Here is a 17772-nt window from a genome sequence, read left to right as displayed (position 1 = left end):
AAACATTGCGCTGTTGCTGAGGAACTTTCGGATAGCTGCCAGGATGGAGACAAACAACTTTTCCATTTCTCAAGCCAGAAAAAAAAGATAACATAAGTTCTCCAGCGACTGATCGAACGAGCAAAGAGAATACTAGAAACCTAATCTTCACAAGGAGCGATTAATTGATCTGTTATATCTTCTCTCCTGAAAATCCCTTACTTATGTACATTACGTGATGAAGGTACAAAGGGTCTTGGGCTGATGAGTCGAAGTCGAGGGTATGTTCAGGACGCAGGACAATCTGAGAGAATTCTGTGATCATTAATTAAAAAGCTTTCGATCATTTCGTGGGATGAGAAAATGAAATGATCCCCAGCAATGGCATGGAAAAGTACTGTTGTGTATTGGAAGTATTCAGCAAATACACAACAGGATAAAAAGATTTTTATTTGGCAGGACACCACAGTACTCGTTGAAAAACAGTTAACTCGGCCCATTCAAACCTTAATGAGAGTTAGGTGAACCATCAGTAATACTAAAAGTTATCAACAGAGGAAATGTTTCGAGTCGACACCTGAAGCCCATGTGGTCAGTTTATTAGTTCGTTGACCATGTTACGTGGGGTGTGGACACGAAAATGGCATTAATAGCGGGAACTCCCGAGCGGAAGGGTGGAGTTAAGGGTGAAGTAAATGGCGTGACTAACTGTTGATCTTTCCATTTGTGGGGAAGTATGGTGACGATGGTGGTGAGTGTGGCTTTATGGGTACGTCTGATGTTGTGCTCAAGTGCAGGAGGAGAGTGATGCTTGTGGTTATAAAGTGGTTTAAGGGAGAGCCAGTTGGCTGTGGTTACAAAGTGGTGTAGGGAAGAACCTGTTGCAAATGTCACTGTTAATGGTTGCACACTAGTGGCTGTGGAGTTGAATGTCTCATGCCCTAAATAGCTAGGTAGTCGTCTCTCAGCTTGTCATATCTCATCTCTTTACCTCCTCATTCTTCCCGCCCCTTACCATTTTTCTCATTTATCCTTCTTATGCTTACCCCCATTTTATCGTTATTAGTTATTCAGCCCCTTTCTTTCTCCATCCCCTTTGTTATCTGCGTCTTCCTCCTTCCTTTTTCTGTTATTCCATCTTCTGATGTCTATCTTTCCTCCTGGGGTCACCACCTCCCTTGCCTCACACATCTAGCTCTCACATGACGACCTGCTGGTGGTGGCTGGGGTTGTGGTGGAGGGAGTTGCTGCTGTGAACCAACATTATACTTACCGCTGGCCCAACTTGCAGCAGTAAAGCCCCCGCACCGTCGACAAAATGCCGACCTCCCCGCTTGAAGTTTTGAGACAGATTACCCCCACCGCGACCAGGCCTCCGCCAGGGGTTTGGCGGGGAGGGTGTCCTGCTGGTGTGTTTGTCGTGCAGGTGCCTGGGTCACGTGGAAACACACACACACACACACACACACACACACACACACACACACACACACATATCAGTGATAGATGGGTACGGCCCCGGGTGATGGTGATGACGGTACGGCTGTAGATGACCCGTGCAGGTGAGCGCGTACGGCCCCGGGTGATGGTGAGAGCACAGGTACGGATGATGTAGTTCTTGGGGAGACGGGCCTGTGTGTAGGGCAGGCGTCCCGTGGGGGTGGCTTAAAGGCGGGCGACCTGTGTTGGGGGTGGTAGGGGAGTCGGCCGGCCACTCGCCCGCTTACCTCCCACCGAATCCCCCCCCAGCCCCCACCCCACCCAAACCTTCCCTCCCTGTCTCCACGCTGGCTGTCATGAGAGACGGGAGGCGGGGTGGGTGTCATGGTGGTGGTGGTGGTGAAGGAATGGAGGCGAGTGGAGGGGCAGTGGAATTCATTCTCTCTCTCTCTCTCTCTCTCTCTCTCTCTCTCTCTCTCTCTCTCTCTCTCTCTCTCTCTCTCTCTCTCTCTCTCTCTCTCTCTCTCTCATACCCCTTTTATTCTCGTGTCCTCATCTCATCCACATTCCTCTCAGTTCAAAAAAAATTTGAAATCAGTGAGACCTCAAAGATAGCCATGCCTTTAGATGACTGTTACACATATGTACTCTCACGAGAATCGGGACACTCTTATCTGCTCTGGACACCCATGTCTTATCAGTTTCTGATCTGGACAGCCTAATCGTATAAGTTTCATATCTGATCGTCCTTATCTTATCAGTTTGAGAGCTGGTTGGTTTATATCGTGAGGGGCTTGTGTTTTGCCATCGTAGTGGTTGCTGTGGGCACTGTTACTGCCACGTTCAACATCCCATTAATCACGCCTCACCCTGACACTGAGGCTAGAACCCACTACAACTTGGGCTGTCTGTCTCCCACAGTCAGGGCCGGGGGTTGACTACTTGTATAGTCCAGCAGGACATTCTCTACAACATATGTTTAAGCTGAAGTGCGGTAGAACACACTGCAATATTAAGTTAAGAAGCTGTAGAACACTTCTACAACACTGGTAAAGTTCAGAATTTGTAAAGTCTTTCGCATTGTTAGTTTTCTTTGGCTTGCTGTTTAGTTTCATCTTTTTATGCTTCTTCACCTCATTCCCTCTCATTGTCATGTAGGACTTCAGCATCCAATGATTTAGGTGATGTAAGAGTTAGTGCTTGTAAACATTCGAAATTTGATGGTAATGGACGTGGACCTCCAGAAATGCATTTTGTGAAGCGTAAACCAACGTAAGGAAGGCAGATTTTTAGGAATTCAAACTTTACAGGATCTTTAAACATGCCACCTATGTACGTCGGTCTGTGTTGGTATATCTTTGTGTAGGCACTGACCTTTATGACGTGAGGGTGGGCACCAAAGGCGTTCCTTCCTTTGTTCTTAAGCGTGGGGTTACTTACCCAGGAGACAGACATCGCCAGCAGCACTTGTAACTCGGCATCTGGGAGGGCGAGTCTCGGGTGTTGTGTTCTCTTTGTGTACTTAGTCATTTACTGCCCCTGATGATCGTCTTCAGATTTGCCTTAGTCGTTCTTAATGTTTGCGGGAAGTGATGAGATGAGCTGCTGATGGACGACTGTGCGACCTAGAGTGTCACTACAAGGTGACCAGGCTTTGTATTTTGCTCCTCTGTTCTCCGGTGGCTTTAGGAGTTGTATTCTGGTATACGGTGTATCCATGGCCTGGCAAGATCCTCCGGCCATTCCTCAGTAGGGCTCGTAGTGACGTTCTGCTTCATGATTCATGCCGGTCCCATTACCATCCTCCTCCACTGCTTCCATCTTCAGCTCTTGGGCATCAACATGACCCCTCTCTAAATCCTCCTCATATTCCCTAACATCCTTCCCTCTGCTAACCCCCCCCCCCATTCTCTCTCTCTCTCTCTCTCTCTCTCTCTCTCTCTCTCTCTCTCTCTCTCTCTCTCTCTCTCTCTCTCTCTCTCTCTCTCTCTCTCTCTCATATATCCTTATGGCGGTCCCAAACTCGAGTCCCTCTCCTGCCTCACAGTTTTTCGAAACAGTTTTCCAACTCGTCGTTCCAGCCTCCCTACTCCGCCAAGCCTGAGGGCTAACCCTAACCCTAGCTTCCCCATCCCAATCTAGTTGTGGGAGGTTCTTCAGACTCTGTTTCTCTCCCCATCTTCTACACGGATTATACCCTTAGGGCTTTCCCTGTCCCCTTCTCTATTTCCTGTAGTCTTCCCTCTCCCATGCCGGCGCAGGTCTCCGACACAAATGCGTAGTCTCGTCCGCATAATGTTGTCTGCCGCATAAAATACTGGCAGGGCATGATGGTCGGTCGGCAGTTTAGGTTTGAATGTGCTGTTCGAACATAGATTGGTATCCTTATTGCCCGAACCTGCCTGATTTGGGAAGATAGGGTGGTATGAGCGTAGCTCGTGCGTCTCCGCGTTGGATGAACTAAACAGGTTTAAGGTGAATGTTCTAGTAGGTGGGAGGGTTGTATGTTGGTGTTGGGGTAAGCGGTGGTTGTGTGGTGCAGGCCAGGATGCCTATATGTTGCCGGGGGGTTGCTCTTTATGCAGACGTAAACAAACTTATGGCCTGTTCACGGGAAATTGGACTCACGCCCCCAGCCGCCTCTCCCTTCCACCTTCACATCTCTTACGTGGGGAAAAAAAAATCCAAAACATTTATCATCTCTGGTTCTCTCCCGTGGTGCCTCTCTGTGGCACACATCACGGTGCCTCCTGACTAGTATATTGCGCGAGTATGTCATCCACGTTTTAGTCATAAATTGAAGGAAGATGTCTTTCAGAACCCCTTCAAGATGACGGGACAACCCTAGAGAACGGCGATCCGATCCTTGGGTATAATGGCCTGGCCTCTGACCTGATCCTTGAGGGTGTTGGTCACCAGCACCAGACTGACAATCCTTACCTCCTCATCCTATGTCTCACCTGCCTCACCTCCAGTCTCCCCGCCATAGTCTTTTCTCCCCTCTCCAAACTGTCTCCCGTACCCCCTCAATCCATTCCCTATACCGCGAGTGCCCTTGGCTTGTCTCCACCTGCCACTTCAAACTGTCTCGCCCCCCCCCCCCCCAGTCTCTCCTAGCTGCTCTCTCTCTCTCTCTCTCTCTCTCTCTCTCTCTCTCTCTCTCTCTCTCTCTCTCTCTCTCTCTCTCTCTCTCTCTCTCTCTCTCTCTCTCTCTCTCCACCTGCTTGCCAGTGCCTACCCTACATCCCGGCTGAAGTATTAATAAACTTGTTGATGCCACAATAATAGAGGGTGACGTCACGTGTTTATATCTGTACTGGTGACATTTGAGTGAAGCGACCCATGGCCTCTGACACCTGCCGTCTTCATGGTGGAGATACTTCTTGATGTATTATTGCCTGCCCAGCCTCCCTACCTTGTGGACACAAAGAAACGTGTACCCTCTGTCGTCTGCTGTACCAACTGTTGCTGTGCTGTCGATGCTGCAGTTGTTGTTGTTGCTGCCTTTGTTTCTGTTGTTACTGCTGCTGAACATGGTGTATCACTTTCATCCAAGGATTTCAAAACTGGCGGTGTAAAATGAATCAGCTGAAACTCACGTCATACGTTGGCACCGGCGTGCCCCAAGAGTCGTACTTGCTTTAACATCAGTAAAGACTCGAGAAGCTAACTTGTACACGCTAATCTTTAGCCCATTTATGATAGGAAGGAATTATGTGAGGATTGGATTAATGGAAGGGAGTGTTAGGGCAGGTGAGGTGGAGGGAGGGTGAAGGGTAGGGAGAGTTAGAGCAGGTGAGGGGAAGGGAGAGTTAGGGTGGGTGAGAGGGGTGTGGAGGCAGGGTGGGTGGTGAGGGTGTTGGCGGGCCACCACTGAAGTCTTGCCTGAGTGTCTTACGCCATTACTAATTTTCTACGAGCCGTCCCTCCCTCCACCACCGCCAGATGCAGCACCTCCTGCTCCTCCCTCCACTGCTAGCTACGGTCCTGTAAAAGATAATGTGTTGCATCTGTGATCAGCTTGACTGAGTCAGCGTGCAGCCCAACAGCTGATGTCAGACGCAGCTGTTGATGTGGAAGATGTGGAAGACCTCTAGAACCATTGTAAGGTATACTTAGGGTAAGGTAAGGCCCCCGACCCAACTGTTGGGGTAGAAGAACCTCCGGAAACAACACAAGGTATTCCTCAGGTAACCTACTCAGTCAGAGGGGGTAATGCATTAGCTTTTTTTTTTTTTCTGTCGTTAACTAGATTTGCATTTTGATTAAAGCCAATCCCGGGGTCACATTTAACCCATTCCAGAGATCGCGAGTTTTTTAACTTGATGATATATGGTCGAAGCTTCAGATGTCTAGTTCAGTATTGCGAGTGTGACGTAATGGTATGTGTGTTAAAAAGGTTCCCATTGTTAAGGATAACGATGTTTGTTCGCCTGTAGTCCAGGGATCACATCTGCTTCTGACGCGGCCGCACAGCTTTGATATGACTATTTGAAATTCAGGGGAAAAAAGGAGGGGGAAAAGGTCACAGCCAAATTGGATCGAAATTAGTTTGAAGCCAACCAAATTGGGTGGAATTTAGTTTGGAGCGTAACAAATTGGATCGAAATTGGTCTGAAACGTAGTGTTTTATACTTTCTTAACTCTCTCTCTCTCTCTCTCTGAAAATGATGTAATCCTTCGTGGTTCTCCTTCGCTTGGTCCGGGAGCAGAGTGGCCTTCACAACTCCCGGTGATCAGATTGCTTGTTGGTGTGTGCCTGGTCCGGCAGAGCGTCAAGGTGACCGTGGAAAGTATTGTTCCTTACACCTGCTGGTGAAAGGTTGAGGTGTGTGTGTGTGGCGGGCACCGGTGTCATTGTTTTCTCTGCCTGTATCAGCCACACTTGAACAGGTCTCGCCATGCATGTGGCTTGGTCTAAAATTACTTTCCATTTATTCGTTCTTGTGTCGGAGCTTCTCTCCGACGACTCCTCATCCAAGCCAGCCCTTATGGCGAACAGAAGGGGCACCGAGAGTGGTATAGATAGAGAAGCGAGAAAGGAAGAAAAAATATTCAAGAATATCGGATGTTTTTAGGTTGATGTGGTATGAGCTGGATAGTCATTCTTTAACTCGTCAACTTCTCCAGCCATATACGAGGCTGATAAGCAGGGATGGTCTCGCCCAGGAAGAAGAAGTGTTTGCGGAACTGTGTTGAAGCAGTTATTTTCATTTTTGCACCTTAGCCCATTGAGAGATAGACTGCCTACAGCTGTAGTTTGTGGTGGTACCTGGTATAAGATGCAGTTGTAGTATTAATACCAGGTGTAAGATGTAGCTGTAATTTGCATTAATACCAGCCATGTTGGTACCACCTATAAGGCTAGGGAGAAATATTGGAAAATACATAGTTCCCTGTGGCATGGAGGTCCTCACACCTTATGCATTGCATTGTATTTATTTTTTGTCTTTGTAGTTGCTTATTTGGAACACTTCTGGGAAACTGGATTAGTCGATCTTGTTCTACTGGTATGGTAAGGCGCACCAGGGCGAGGAGTGGGGCAGGAGGGAAGAGGAGGATGAGGAAGAGGAAGAGCAAGAGCGGGAGGACGAAGGGGATGAGGATATTGTGGGAGGAGGAATAGGAGGGAGGGTAGGTTGGAGGAGGGGGTGGATGGAGGGAGACGAGAGGGTTAGAAGGGAATGTGGTGGTTGGAGGATAGTGAGGTGGAGGAAAATGAGGAGGTAGAGGGTAGGAGGAGGAGGAGGAGGATGAAGAAATTGAGGAGGAGGTAGCGGCGGCGGTGGCAGGTTGGGGTTAACATTAAAGAAGAGCTTCTATTTATTCACCAGGCAGCTTGAGGAGAGGGCGCTGGCTGCCTCATTATGGAAGCTGGCAACTCACATCTGAAGGAGATTGATCCCACATCTTTACGGAGAGAGAGAGAGAGAGAGAGAGAGAGAGAGAGAGAGAGAGAGAGAGAGAGAGAGAGAGAGAGAGAGAGAGAGAGAGTCTAGTGGATTCAGCTCTCATTATCAAGTTCAACTCTTGACACAACCATTAGAGTTACATTGTAATTGGAGAAGGTGAATGTGAAGTACCGCGTGTGTTATAATGGGGGATGATCTTGCTGCTGGTGATGGAGCTCTCTCGGGGGAAGCAGGCCAGACGGCTATGCCCCATAACCAGGGACACCAGGAGAACGTTTCCTCTGGTGCAAGGTTGCCGGAAATTGGTTGAGATTTTCGGGGTTCGTTGGGTCTGGGTGTGTGGCGGTGGAAGTAAGCTTTGCGTCACTGGGCAGTTCCGCGCTGTGACACCTGGGTCATGAGAACGTCCCAGGGATTGCGATAAGACTCGGCGTGGTAAAGCTGTGCTGGAAACTTCATAATATACACCGCAAGATAAAGTTTCGCACGGTAAAGCACCGATTGTAACTCCTATATAAAGATGATGCCGTTTTTTCTAGGATAGTTTGAAAAGCAATTTTTTTTTTTTTTTTTTTTTGTATTTTGAAACTTCACTAAGTCACTTGAAACGGGAAATCAGATTATGGATGACACTCTTGTTGGGACTGGATGAACCAAGGGACTTTGTGCAGCTTCAACATGCTTCAGATGTAACACAATTCTTGTGTAGGACGTTGCATCCATGCCTTCTTTAGTTCCACGCATTTAGCACTTCAGTCCCTGTATGTATGTTTCTTCAAGTTTTTGTCGTTTTCTATGTAGGAAACAAGCTAGTTCGTCTCGACCTTGACTCATAAGACGGGATACCTGTAATATAAATACATTAATTTTCCCATGTAATTTCTTATTTCAAGTTGACAGATTTATTGTAATCATAGTTGGGAGGAATGATTCTGGAATGTGTGTGTGTGTGTGTGTGTGTGTGTGTGTGTGTGTGTGTGTGTGTGTGTGTGTGTGTGTGTACCATTACTGTTGTAGGGAGTGTGAAGGGGGCCACTCGAGGGTTGTGCGGCTCTCTGAGACTGGGAGTAACTTGGTGCACGGGCTTGTAACTTAGGGGGGCGAGCCAGCAACTTAGGCGACGGGCTAATAACTTAGGGGGACGCCAGGAACTTGGGGGACGGTAATAACTTAGGGGGACGGGCTAGTAACTTTGAGAACTGGCCAATAACTTGTAGGACGGGCTGCTAACTTTGGGAACGGGCCAGTAACTTGGGGGAATGGACCAGTAACTTGAAGGACGGTCCAGTAACTAAGGGGACGGGCCAGTGAATTGGCAGACAAGGTCCACATGTAAATTAACACCTGCTTGGTAATATAAGTCGTCTGTTATTATGTCTTTACCGACTTCATTTCATATGTTTAATGACATATATTTCTTATATTTCAGGTAAGTTATGGACACACCGGGTAGCATGGTTGATTGCGAGGTAAGGAGGCAGAGCTGTGACTCTAGCCTGGACCTTCATCTCATGAAGCGGGGTAAGTATGCTGGTCGTTGTGAGACCTGGACCTTCCTCTCGTGAAGCGGGGTATGTTGGTCGTTGTGATACCTGGGACTTCGTCTGGTGAAGCGGGGTAAGTATGCTGGTCGTTGTGAGACCTGGGACTTCGTCTGGTGAAGCGGGGTAAGTATGCTGGTCGTTGTGAGACCTGGGACTTCGTCTGGTGAAGCGGGGTAAGTATGTTGGTCTTTGTGGTATCTGGACTTGCCACCGGTGAAGCGAGGTAAGTAGGGTGGTCATTGTGGCTGGGACATTGGACGAGGCGATGGCTTTTGTCACTGGGATATGCCACCCTCTAGGCGCGCCAAACAGGACTCTCATTTTTAGGATGATTCCTAGACATAGTAGATGAGGGCACACGGTCCCTGGGATGGTCCCCTGGCACACTGGACGAGGTTCCCCACATCCCTTGGGATGGTCCCCAGACAGACTGACTGGTCCAGACACAGACGATAGGATCTCATCATCTGGCCAGCCTGACCCAGTTGGACCATCTCCATGTGACTGGCATATACAGGGCGAGGCGGACAAAGACTTGGAGCAGCAGCAGCAGCAGCAGCAGCAGCAGCCCGCCCTCGTACGAGACCCTCCAGCCAGACAAAGAAACAAAAGAGTTATGACTCGTATGGAATTCAGTCGCGCTAAGAAAATGATTACAGTGCGCTGCTGTAAAGACAGGTTTAGCAACACACAGCCGCGCCATCATCATCTTCATCAGCTACCAAGACTTTTTATAAATATTTAATAGTAGTAATCCTTTTTATTATTATTATTTCCTTTTTTATATTGATTGATTCACTACTGCAGTAAAGCATGATATTCTTATGACATGAGTAGGGGACGTTGACCGAGCAGTCTCGTCAAATATTAGGTAAATATAAGGTCATCAGAAGCTCCTGCTCGCCACGTCCTGAGGTGTGTCGTTCAGGTCTACAGTCCCACGAGGATTTGCTGTCGTACATTACAATTTTTCTTTTCTGTGAATATTTTATGTACTGTAGCATTGTGTTAAGACTGTTACGTTACTGTAGGTGTGTTACATACCTGTGAATGGATGACTGGATGTGGGAGAGGCCGTGGTTTATATATGAGGGGTGGATGTGGGGAGAGGCGAGGGGGGGTGATGTAAAGGGTGGGTGACTGTGTGGGTGTGGGAGAGGCGGGGAGGATTGATATGTGAGGGTCGGGTGGGTGTTCGGGGGGGGGGGGGTTGATATGTGAGGGGTGGGTGACTGTGTGGGGGAGGCAGGGGGGGGGGGTTGTTTTATGAAGGGTGAAAGCATGGTGCTGCTGCTGTGGGCTAATTAATGAGACATGCAGCGTCACCCTTGGCAGTGTGTTGGGGCGGGGCGGGGCCTGGTGTGGCGAGGGCGGGGCCTGGCCTGGGGGGAGGGGCAAGGGGTAGCTACGGCGTAGTACCTCTTGTTTGTTGTGTTTGGTACAGGGAAAACAAAGATATATTTAGTGTCTTGTTTGTTAAAGTTATTGGCTCCGTTCCTGTACCGTGTGAGGAGTGCATGAAAAGTACTTTGTGACGTCTGTGATCAGAGAGAAGGAACTTTCATGTCGCAGAAGCAAGTCACTTGATTTTCAGTGCGAATTGAGCGAGACATTATTCACAGCACAGCTCTCCAGCAATGTAGATGATTGTAAATTGGATAACAGTTTCCCGTAAGACCAGAGGACATGAATCATCATGGTGCGTAAGATTAGGATAATGACATCTGTCAGTCCGCCGAGCTTCTGGCGAATTAGAGGAAAACCTTGAGAACCAGCGTCATGTATATGGTCGTCAACGACCGACCACCTCTACCTGAGGTGTCGGGGTCTACCATTGTCCCGACGGTCACTGATGCACTCGTGCCTCGACCCTTGCTCGAGCTGGGAGATGCCAACCTTGAACGCGATAGTACGACCCTAGAGCGCCAAATGACGGTCCGACCCAGAGCACGACGGCAAAGCACGTAACACGACGGTACGATCCTCGTGCGCGACAGTTCGACTGTTGAAAACGGAGGTACACACACACACACACCCGACCACGACGGTGCCAGCCCGGGTGACGACCGTACTACCCGTAAGTCTGATGACGTATCCTTTCTATGACTTGACGTGGAAGGTACGACTGGGGGTCTGGGGACCAACTATGCCATTGTACAGGGAACAGTATAGTGTAGTTTCCTCACGATAATGTCTGGTAATACCCAGATATCTGACTCCAGTAAGGACTCCGGCCAAGAATTTTTCAGACACATGACTACAAATGATTATAGATTCCATGAAATACATCATACAGTAGATTTATATTCTATACGATTCCCCCCACCCGCGCACCCCACCACCACGACAAAATTGAATATTGCGTCGAGTTGTGTTTTATACATGGCAGCCAGGTCACGCCCAGTGGCGCGCGTGACCCCATTATCCCGGCAGGAATTTTAGCCGAGCAATACAAGTTTAAAACAAGAACAACAAAGGCTAATGAATTAAGGGTTAAACTTTACGGCTGAAGATATTTGGCTGACCCAAACCTGAGCCCTCCGTCACCAGGAGTTGCATCCATCCAACCTATTCATAACAATTTTATTTTTTCATCATTTATGTATTTACATTTGATTGAATTTGTTTGTTATAAGTATTTTTTTCTTTTTAGGTAAAGTCATTGTACCAAAGGGTATCGGGCAGGCCCACGTACAGTATATGGGTCAGGTTTTGAGTTTGATCATGTTAACCGTGTAGGTATCTGCGACTTGTGTCTGCACATACGTTCATATCTACGTACATCTTCACACACATACTAAAAACAGGTATTTATCCTTCAAACACACACACACACACACACACACACACACACACACACACACACACACACACACTAAGGGAAGAGTTATAGGGGATTATATGAGAAGTGAAAAAAACTGAATAACAAGTTCAAAAGTGTTTTCCTTATGGAAGACACTGTAGCCCCAACACCGATGAGTTGGAATAGGATGGAGGTCTTACAGAACATTGAGATATCGAGAACAGAACGTTAACCGGATCCTAAGTCCGTGTAAGTATGATGACCCAGATGAAATGTCACCGTATGTGATGAAGACGTTTGTAGGTACGCTTGACGAACCTCCAGAAATACCGTTCATGATGTCGCTGGGGAAAAGGCGGAGTGCCAAGGCTGCGGAAAAGTGCAGACGTCATATCCACCTATAGGAAATGAGACCGGGAATAGACGTATTGAGCCACAGACCAGTCTCACTGACCAGTGTGGTCTGTAAGGTTGTGGAAAAGATACTCGGAAAAGTAAGGGACGACTTCCTATGGAGGGGAGAATATCAGCGTGAGAGACAGCATTGTCATACCTGCTTCTGTGTAGTTCGGTTTTGGAAATAAAGATATGAGGCGCTGTGATGTGTGTTCAAACATCTGCCAGTGTATTCTTCTCTCCCAAGATTCACATGAGAAAACTTGCAACGCAAGATACATTACCGATAATGTTCTTCATTCTGCAATGCCTTGCGATGTGTGTGTCTGGAGGGCTTATAGTGCAACCCCGGTATTTGTGCAGATTCCGACGTCCCGATCGTAAGTCAGCGATTAACATGTGCTTCGAGCGTTTTTAGATTTATATTAACGTGGGCGAGGGTTCTTGTCGATCGTCAGGTGAGGTGGGGAGGAGGATAGCGAGGCTGGTGCCTTCATGTCCCAGAGTCGTACATGGTTTGGCTATTTTCATCTCAGCAAGTGTTAAGGGGTGGCTGTAACGCTCACCAGCCGGCAGTTTTGAATCTGGGGAGCACGACGGTACGGTCCCAGGGTATGAACGGCCTGGCCTTTAACCAGACTCATTAATGGTCAGGTCAAAAAGTCAGGACATTAATACAACAGGGTCCGACTGTGTCGTGCTCAAGGGTCATATCGTCGTGCTTGAGTCGCACTGCCCGTGCTGAAGGATCGTGCCATCGTATGCAGATGGTTAATGAATGTTATTACTTAGTACCTTTGTTTCTTTAACAAATCCATATTAAGGGTTTTGTGTTTCTGTAGACGTTGGCGACGTGAGTTTGAAGAACGGTGGCTTTTTGACATGCTTAGAGAAATGTGAATGAGTCTCAACCCACTTTGCCTCTGTTGATTCTGATCAGAACGACTGTGAATAGGGAGTGCAGTTCACCGTGTAGTGATGTTCCCTTTCTTCGATAAGGCTTACTGTAGGGATTAATGCTTGCTTTATTTAGTGCGTACACGAGGTTAATGTTAACAGTGGAGGCGTATATGTTTGGGCCAGTACAGGGTGAACATCTTAGTATTCCTATGTTGGAGTGTTTGTTGTGTCTGGTCCTCAAGTAATTTTAGAATCACGTAAGCTAGGCGGACAAGCACGTGGACTCACAGTGTTGGCGTGGTGATTGTTATTACGTAAGGAGCGAGCATAAGGTGACTCAGGTGGTGGTTGACCTCCGTGGTCGTGTGGTGTGACTGTCGCACTGGGGACCTACCCTGCTGTCTCCCTTCACCTCTCGTACCCTGCACCGTGTACTGTAGGTATGGTTGGCCACCCGGGGGCGAGGCCATGAAGACTTCCCCTGCCGGCTGATGTACCGGTGGAGTTGGTGGATGAGGCTCTCTCTCTCTCTCTCTCTCTCTCTCTCTCTCTCTCTCTCTCTCTCTCTCTCTCTCTCTCTCTCTCTCTCTCTCTCTCTCCCATTGGTGGGTGGAGAGGAACATTCACCTTCTGTACTGTTTACATACGAATACTTACGATCAGATTTTTCCAGAAGACAGGGCTAATGGGTGTTGCTCATTGCAGGAAAACTAGGGTTGACGAGGAACGATTGTCTTGGGAGTTGCGTGTTGATATGTGTGAGATGGAGAAAGTGTGGACTGAAAGCCAATAGCCCATGTTTGAGATAAGCGGAGAGAGAGAGAGAGAGAGAGAGAGAGAGAGAGAGAGAGAGAGAGAGAGAGAGAGAGAGAGAGAGAGAGTTACTTGAGGCAAAGGAGTGAAACTTGACTGCCACTGAACTGCTGGCTTATTGCACGGCCGTCTCTAATCCTTAAGAAACCTATTCATGTAGTACCGATGATATACTACCCTGGCTGGTGACTGCTTGCCATCTGCAAGTGGTGGATGGGGAGGAGCATTTTGCCAACTATCCTGTAACCATCTATGTATATTGGTGGATGAGGCGGAGCCCTTCTGCTTCTTTACTACTCTCCTGTCTCCGCTTATAATGGTGGGTGGGGAATAGTTTCAGCTTTGCTCTATTGTCTCCATCTGTGGTGGCGGTTGGATAGGGGCTTACTTTACTGTCCTCTCTTCGTCTTTGGTTTTAGAGGCAGGAAGCTTTCTGCTTTACTCTCATGGCTGTGTGTATATATATATATATATATATATATATCCCTGGGGATAGGGGAGAAAGAATACTTCCCACGTATTCCCTGCGTGTCGTAGAAGGCGACTAAAAGGGGAGGGAGCGGGGGGCTGGAAATCCTCCCCTCTCATTATTTTTTTTTAATTTTCCAAAAGAAGGAATAGAGAAGGGGGCCAGGTGAGGATATTCCCTTAAAGGCCCAGTTCTCTGTTCTTAACGCTACCTCGCTAACGCGGGAAATGGCGAATAGTTTGAAAGAAGAAAGATATATATATATATATATATATATATATTTATAATGAGAATTTAGAAACTATATCTGGCCTGCAGCAGATAACTTCGCCATCTGGTCTCCTGTTCTGTGCCTCTCCTTTGTACTGCCATGTACTCCCTTTGTCCGTTCACGGTTCATTCACTTTAATCCCTAACTTTAGGTAACCGCTCACCGCAGAGGCTTCCTCTTGTTGGTAGAGGTCGATGGACCAGCATGTATGCGGCTCGGATGTTGTCGCTGGTTCACTGCTGAACAGAGTGTTGCCACATGCAAGTGTGTGGGAGCATAATCTTGAACCGCTGGTGATAGTCTTCAGAAAGTTTTTTAGATCACCTAGTAGTGATACGAATGACGTACCTACATTGAACAAAGACATCGTCCCGAAATACATATTCTGCGAGTAGTTTTCTAGGCGCATTATTTTTCTTTCGTGTCACGTATTTGATTTATCGAAGATGATTTATAGCTCATGAAGAAAGGGTTCTGGAGGGACTATTCTGCCTGCTACAGATCATAGTTCATTATTAAGCAAGGTGTAGGATTGCCTTTGGTGTGCACGTAGAGCAGTGTGGGCAAGTTCTTGCTGGATCCACGTCGAAAGCGTCGCGTAGTGTGCGTTGGTTGTGTTGCAGGATCCTGTCTGAGTTAGTCCGTCGAGCAGTGTAGGCCAGTTGTAGTTCATCTCTCCCACTGTGCAGAGAGTTATGATTGAAGAAGGTAAATGAGGCACGAAAATCAGATTTTTACAGCGCTGGCCCTTCCTATACGGCCCTTTAGTGTCCACCGTTGTATGGCAGCCTTCAGATAGCAGGGAATGCTGTCCCAGATTCCTTAAATTTTCAATTTCTTCACGGGCATGCTCTCTCTCTCTCTCTCTCTCTCTCTCTCTCTCTCTCTCTCTCTCTCTCTCTCTCTCTCTCTCTCTCTCTCTCTCTCTCTCTCTCTCTCTCAAAGGTCTTGAATTAAGGGAGAGCTTGAAGGGTGGAGGTGCCTCTGAAAGAGACAGCTCAGGGACCCCCAAAAGGCTGGAACCGGCTCTGGATGTGTACAGTTGTTGCTCAACCTGGTAAACTACTGTTCTCAGTATAAGTTTTGTAGGTTACTCATGTTAAGGGGAAAATTTTCACGAAAAATTATAGTTATTTTAATGTGTCTGTTGTCGTGTAACCTGGAAAAAGTGTGTATTTCCCATGAGCTTCCTGTTTAACATGTCCCACTTAACGTCCCATTCCAGTGGTGTCCACAAGCCAACGTGAAGCCCCTCATCCACGCAGGAGCTGCTCTCTCCCGTCTTCACAACACCCTAGGTACATACCTCACACATTCCAGGCTGGCTCTTGCACAGTGGATAACACAGGCTCGACAGATTTATTATGACGCGAATAGTCGATGAGATTCATTGCGATTCGTCAAGAAAAAGAGAGAGAGAGAATTTTTGGCTGAATCATCCAGAAGTAAGCCACCTTGTTTCAGAGTGATTCGTCAGGAAGACAAGTTTCGATTGCGAATGAGTGTTGGATGGAAATATTGAGTGTAGAAAGTAAAAACTTAGTGTTAGACGATAGCACTGGATGTTGAATAAAAGCAACTGGTATTGAATGAGAACATTGGATGTGCGAGACACTGAATAGTGCCAATATTGATTTTTATATACGTAAGTGCAGCTGTTTCGCATTTATTATTCAACATTACATTCTGCATAAATTTGACTTAGTGACAAGTGAGTGGAAGGACGGAAATAATCTTGAGCTGTGTGTTATACGCAGGAGAATCAATCAATAGGCCTCAGAAGATTGATTTTACTAATTATAACAGCAGCGCTGGCATTGTCTGGCCCTTGTCCAGCAAAAGCTTAGACAGTGCGTGTACATCATATTTGATCATGGAATTTTGTAAGATCTAGTGAAAGAAAAGCAGAGGAAAGCTAGTAAGTACAGAGGAAAACTTGGATATGCTAAGGCAAGCTAGGAAATATTGAGTAAAGCTGGAAAATTCTGAGGAAAGCTATGAAAACGGGAAAGGTAGAAAATACAGAGGAAAGGTAAAATACAGTACTGTGGAAGGGGAAGGCTCCTAGTAATATTTTTCCTTTTGAACTTTTGGGATGATATGGAACTATAGACGGATAATTCTGGAACATTAATCATGGGTAACTAATGTGTACAGTACTATTGCTATATAGTTGTTGACATTTCTCAGTTGGGAGATGGAAGCTCGTGCTCGCTTTATCGCCTGGGTTATTGTAGTTTGAGAAATGTGTTCACACTACTAGCAGACAGTTGGATGATGTGTGATTTATCAGATAGTAGGTTGAGCGCCGCGACTTATACAACGTAGGGAAGTCTACAAAAATCATATCTGTGGAATCTTTTTAGTTATTAGAACCCAGTTTCACACAACAGGCCTTATTCTTGCCGTTTCTCAGTTAGATATTTATGCTAGTTTATTGTGCATGGGGGTTGTTCTTTTTTTCTCAGTTTCATTTCGTATTGTACAAAGAAAGACGGTACAAAGCCAAAGGAACCTAACCTAACATTCCAAACGGTTGTCGCTGCAGTTGGCATAGAATTGTGCAATTACGTATAACATTTCCATCGATAATTTTCGTCTATGGTCGTTTTCCACTTGTTAAATATTTGCTCCGTCGTTGAAGTTAACATTTAGCCAACCATCTCCATCGAGTGTTTGATGACAAAGTGCTTAGACCCCAGTATTATTTAGGTTTTATTGTAGCTGATCAGTGCTCTGTTTTTCCATTTTGGCAGAGATTTTGAATAATTTTGTTATGTCACTACGTAGTTACATGATTACCTTGTTTTTCTGTTTATGATTCATATTGATTCCATTAACTATGTCACTCACATGGAAGTAGTTGTCTAAGATTTGTAAAGGCAAAGATATCTTGCCGTCTATGAATCGAGGTAAGACAACTTATGTCTTTGTTTAATTTTGCCCCTAAACATAGTTTTTCATTCATTTTAGGCACGTTGTAAAGTTGTATGATCATTGTTTGTTGTCCAGTTTCTAGCTTTTTTTTTTTTTATCTAATTTTGGGTTAATTCGTTATAGTGTGTGATGAGAGCTGATGGTGGACGTTGACGAGCATAATCAAAGATTTTGTTCGAATGAGTTTGTTGCTCGTGCCCGTAGCGTGTACATCTCGTGCAAAAGCACTTCTCCGGCGTTCATTCAAGAATAGGCTATGACCGTCTTACTTTGTTGTCCTCGATTACTGCACATCTGTTGAGATACTG

General features: G+C 46.7%; 1 protein-coding gene across 4 annotated transcripts in view; it reads left to right on the top strand.

Moving 5' to 3' along the window:
• SRPK (SR splicing factor protein kinase) overlaps window positions 1-17772 on the top strand; it is a 184248-nt gene that overhangs the window by 117347 nt on the left and 49129 nt on the right. The gene's annotated exons all lie outside the window — the stretch shown is intronic.

The sequence above is a fragment of the Panulirus ornatus genome, chromosome 49 (genome assembly GCF_036320965.1).
Source record: "Panulirus ornatus isolate Po-2019 chromosome 49, ASM3632096v1, whole genome shotgun sequence".
Lineage (NCBI taxonomy): Eukaryota > Metazoa > Arthropoda > Malacostraca > Decapoda > Palinuridae > Panulirus > Panulirus ornatus.
This window is presented reverse-complemented; position numbering and strand designations above follow the sequence as displayed.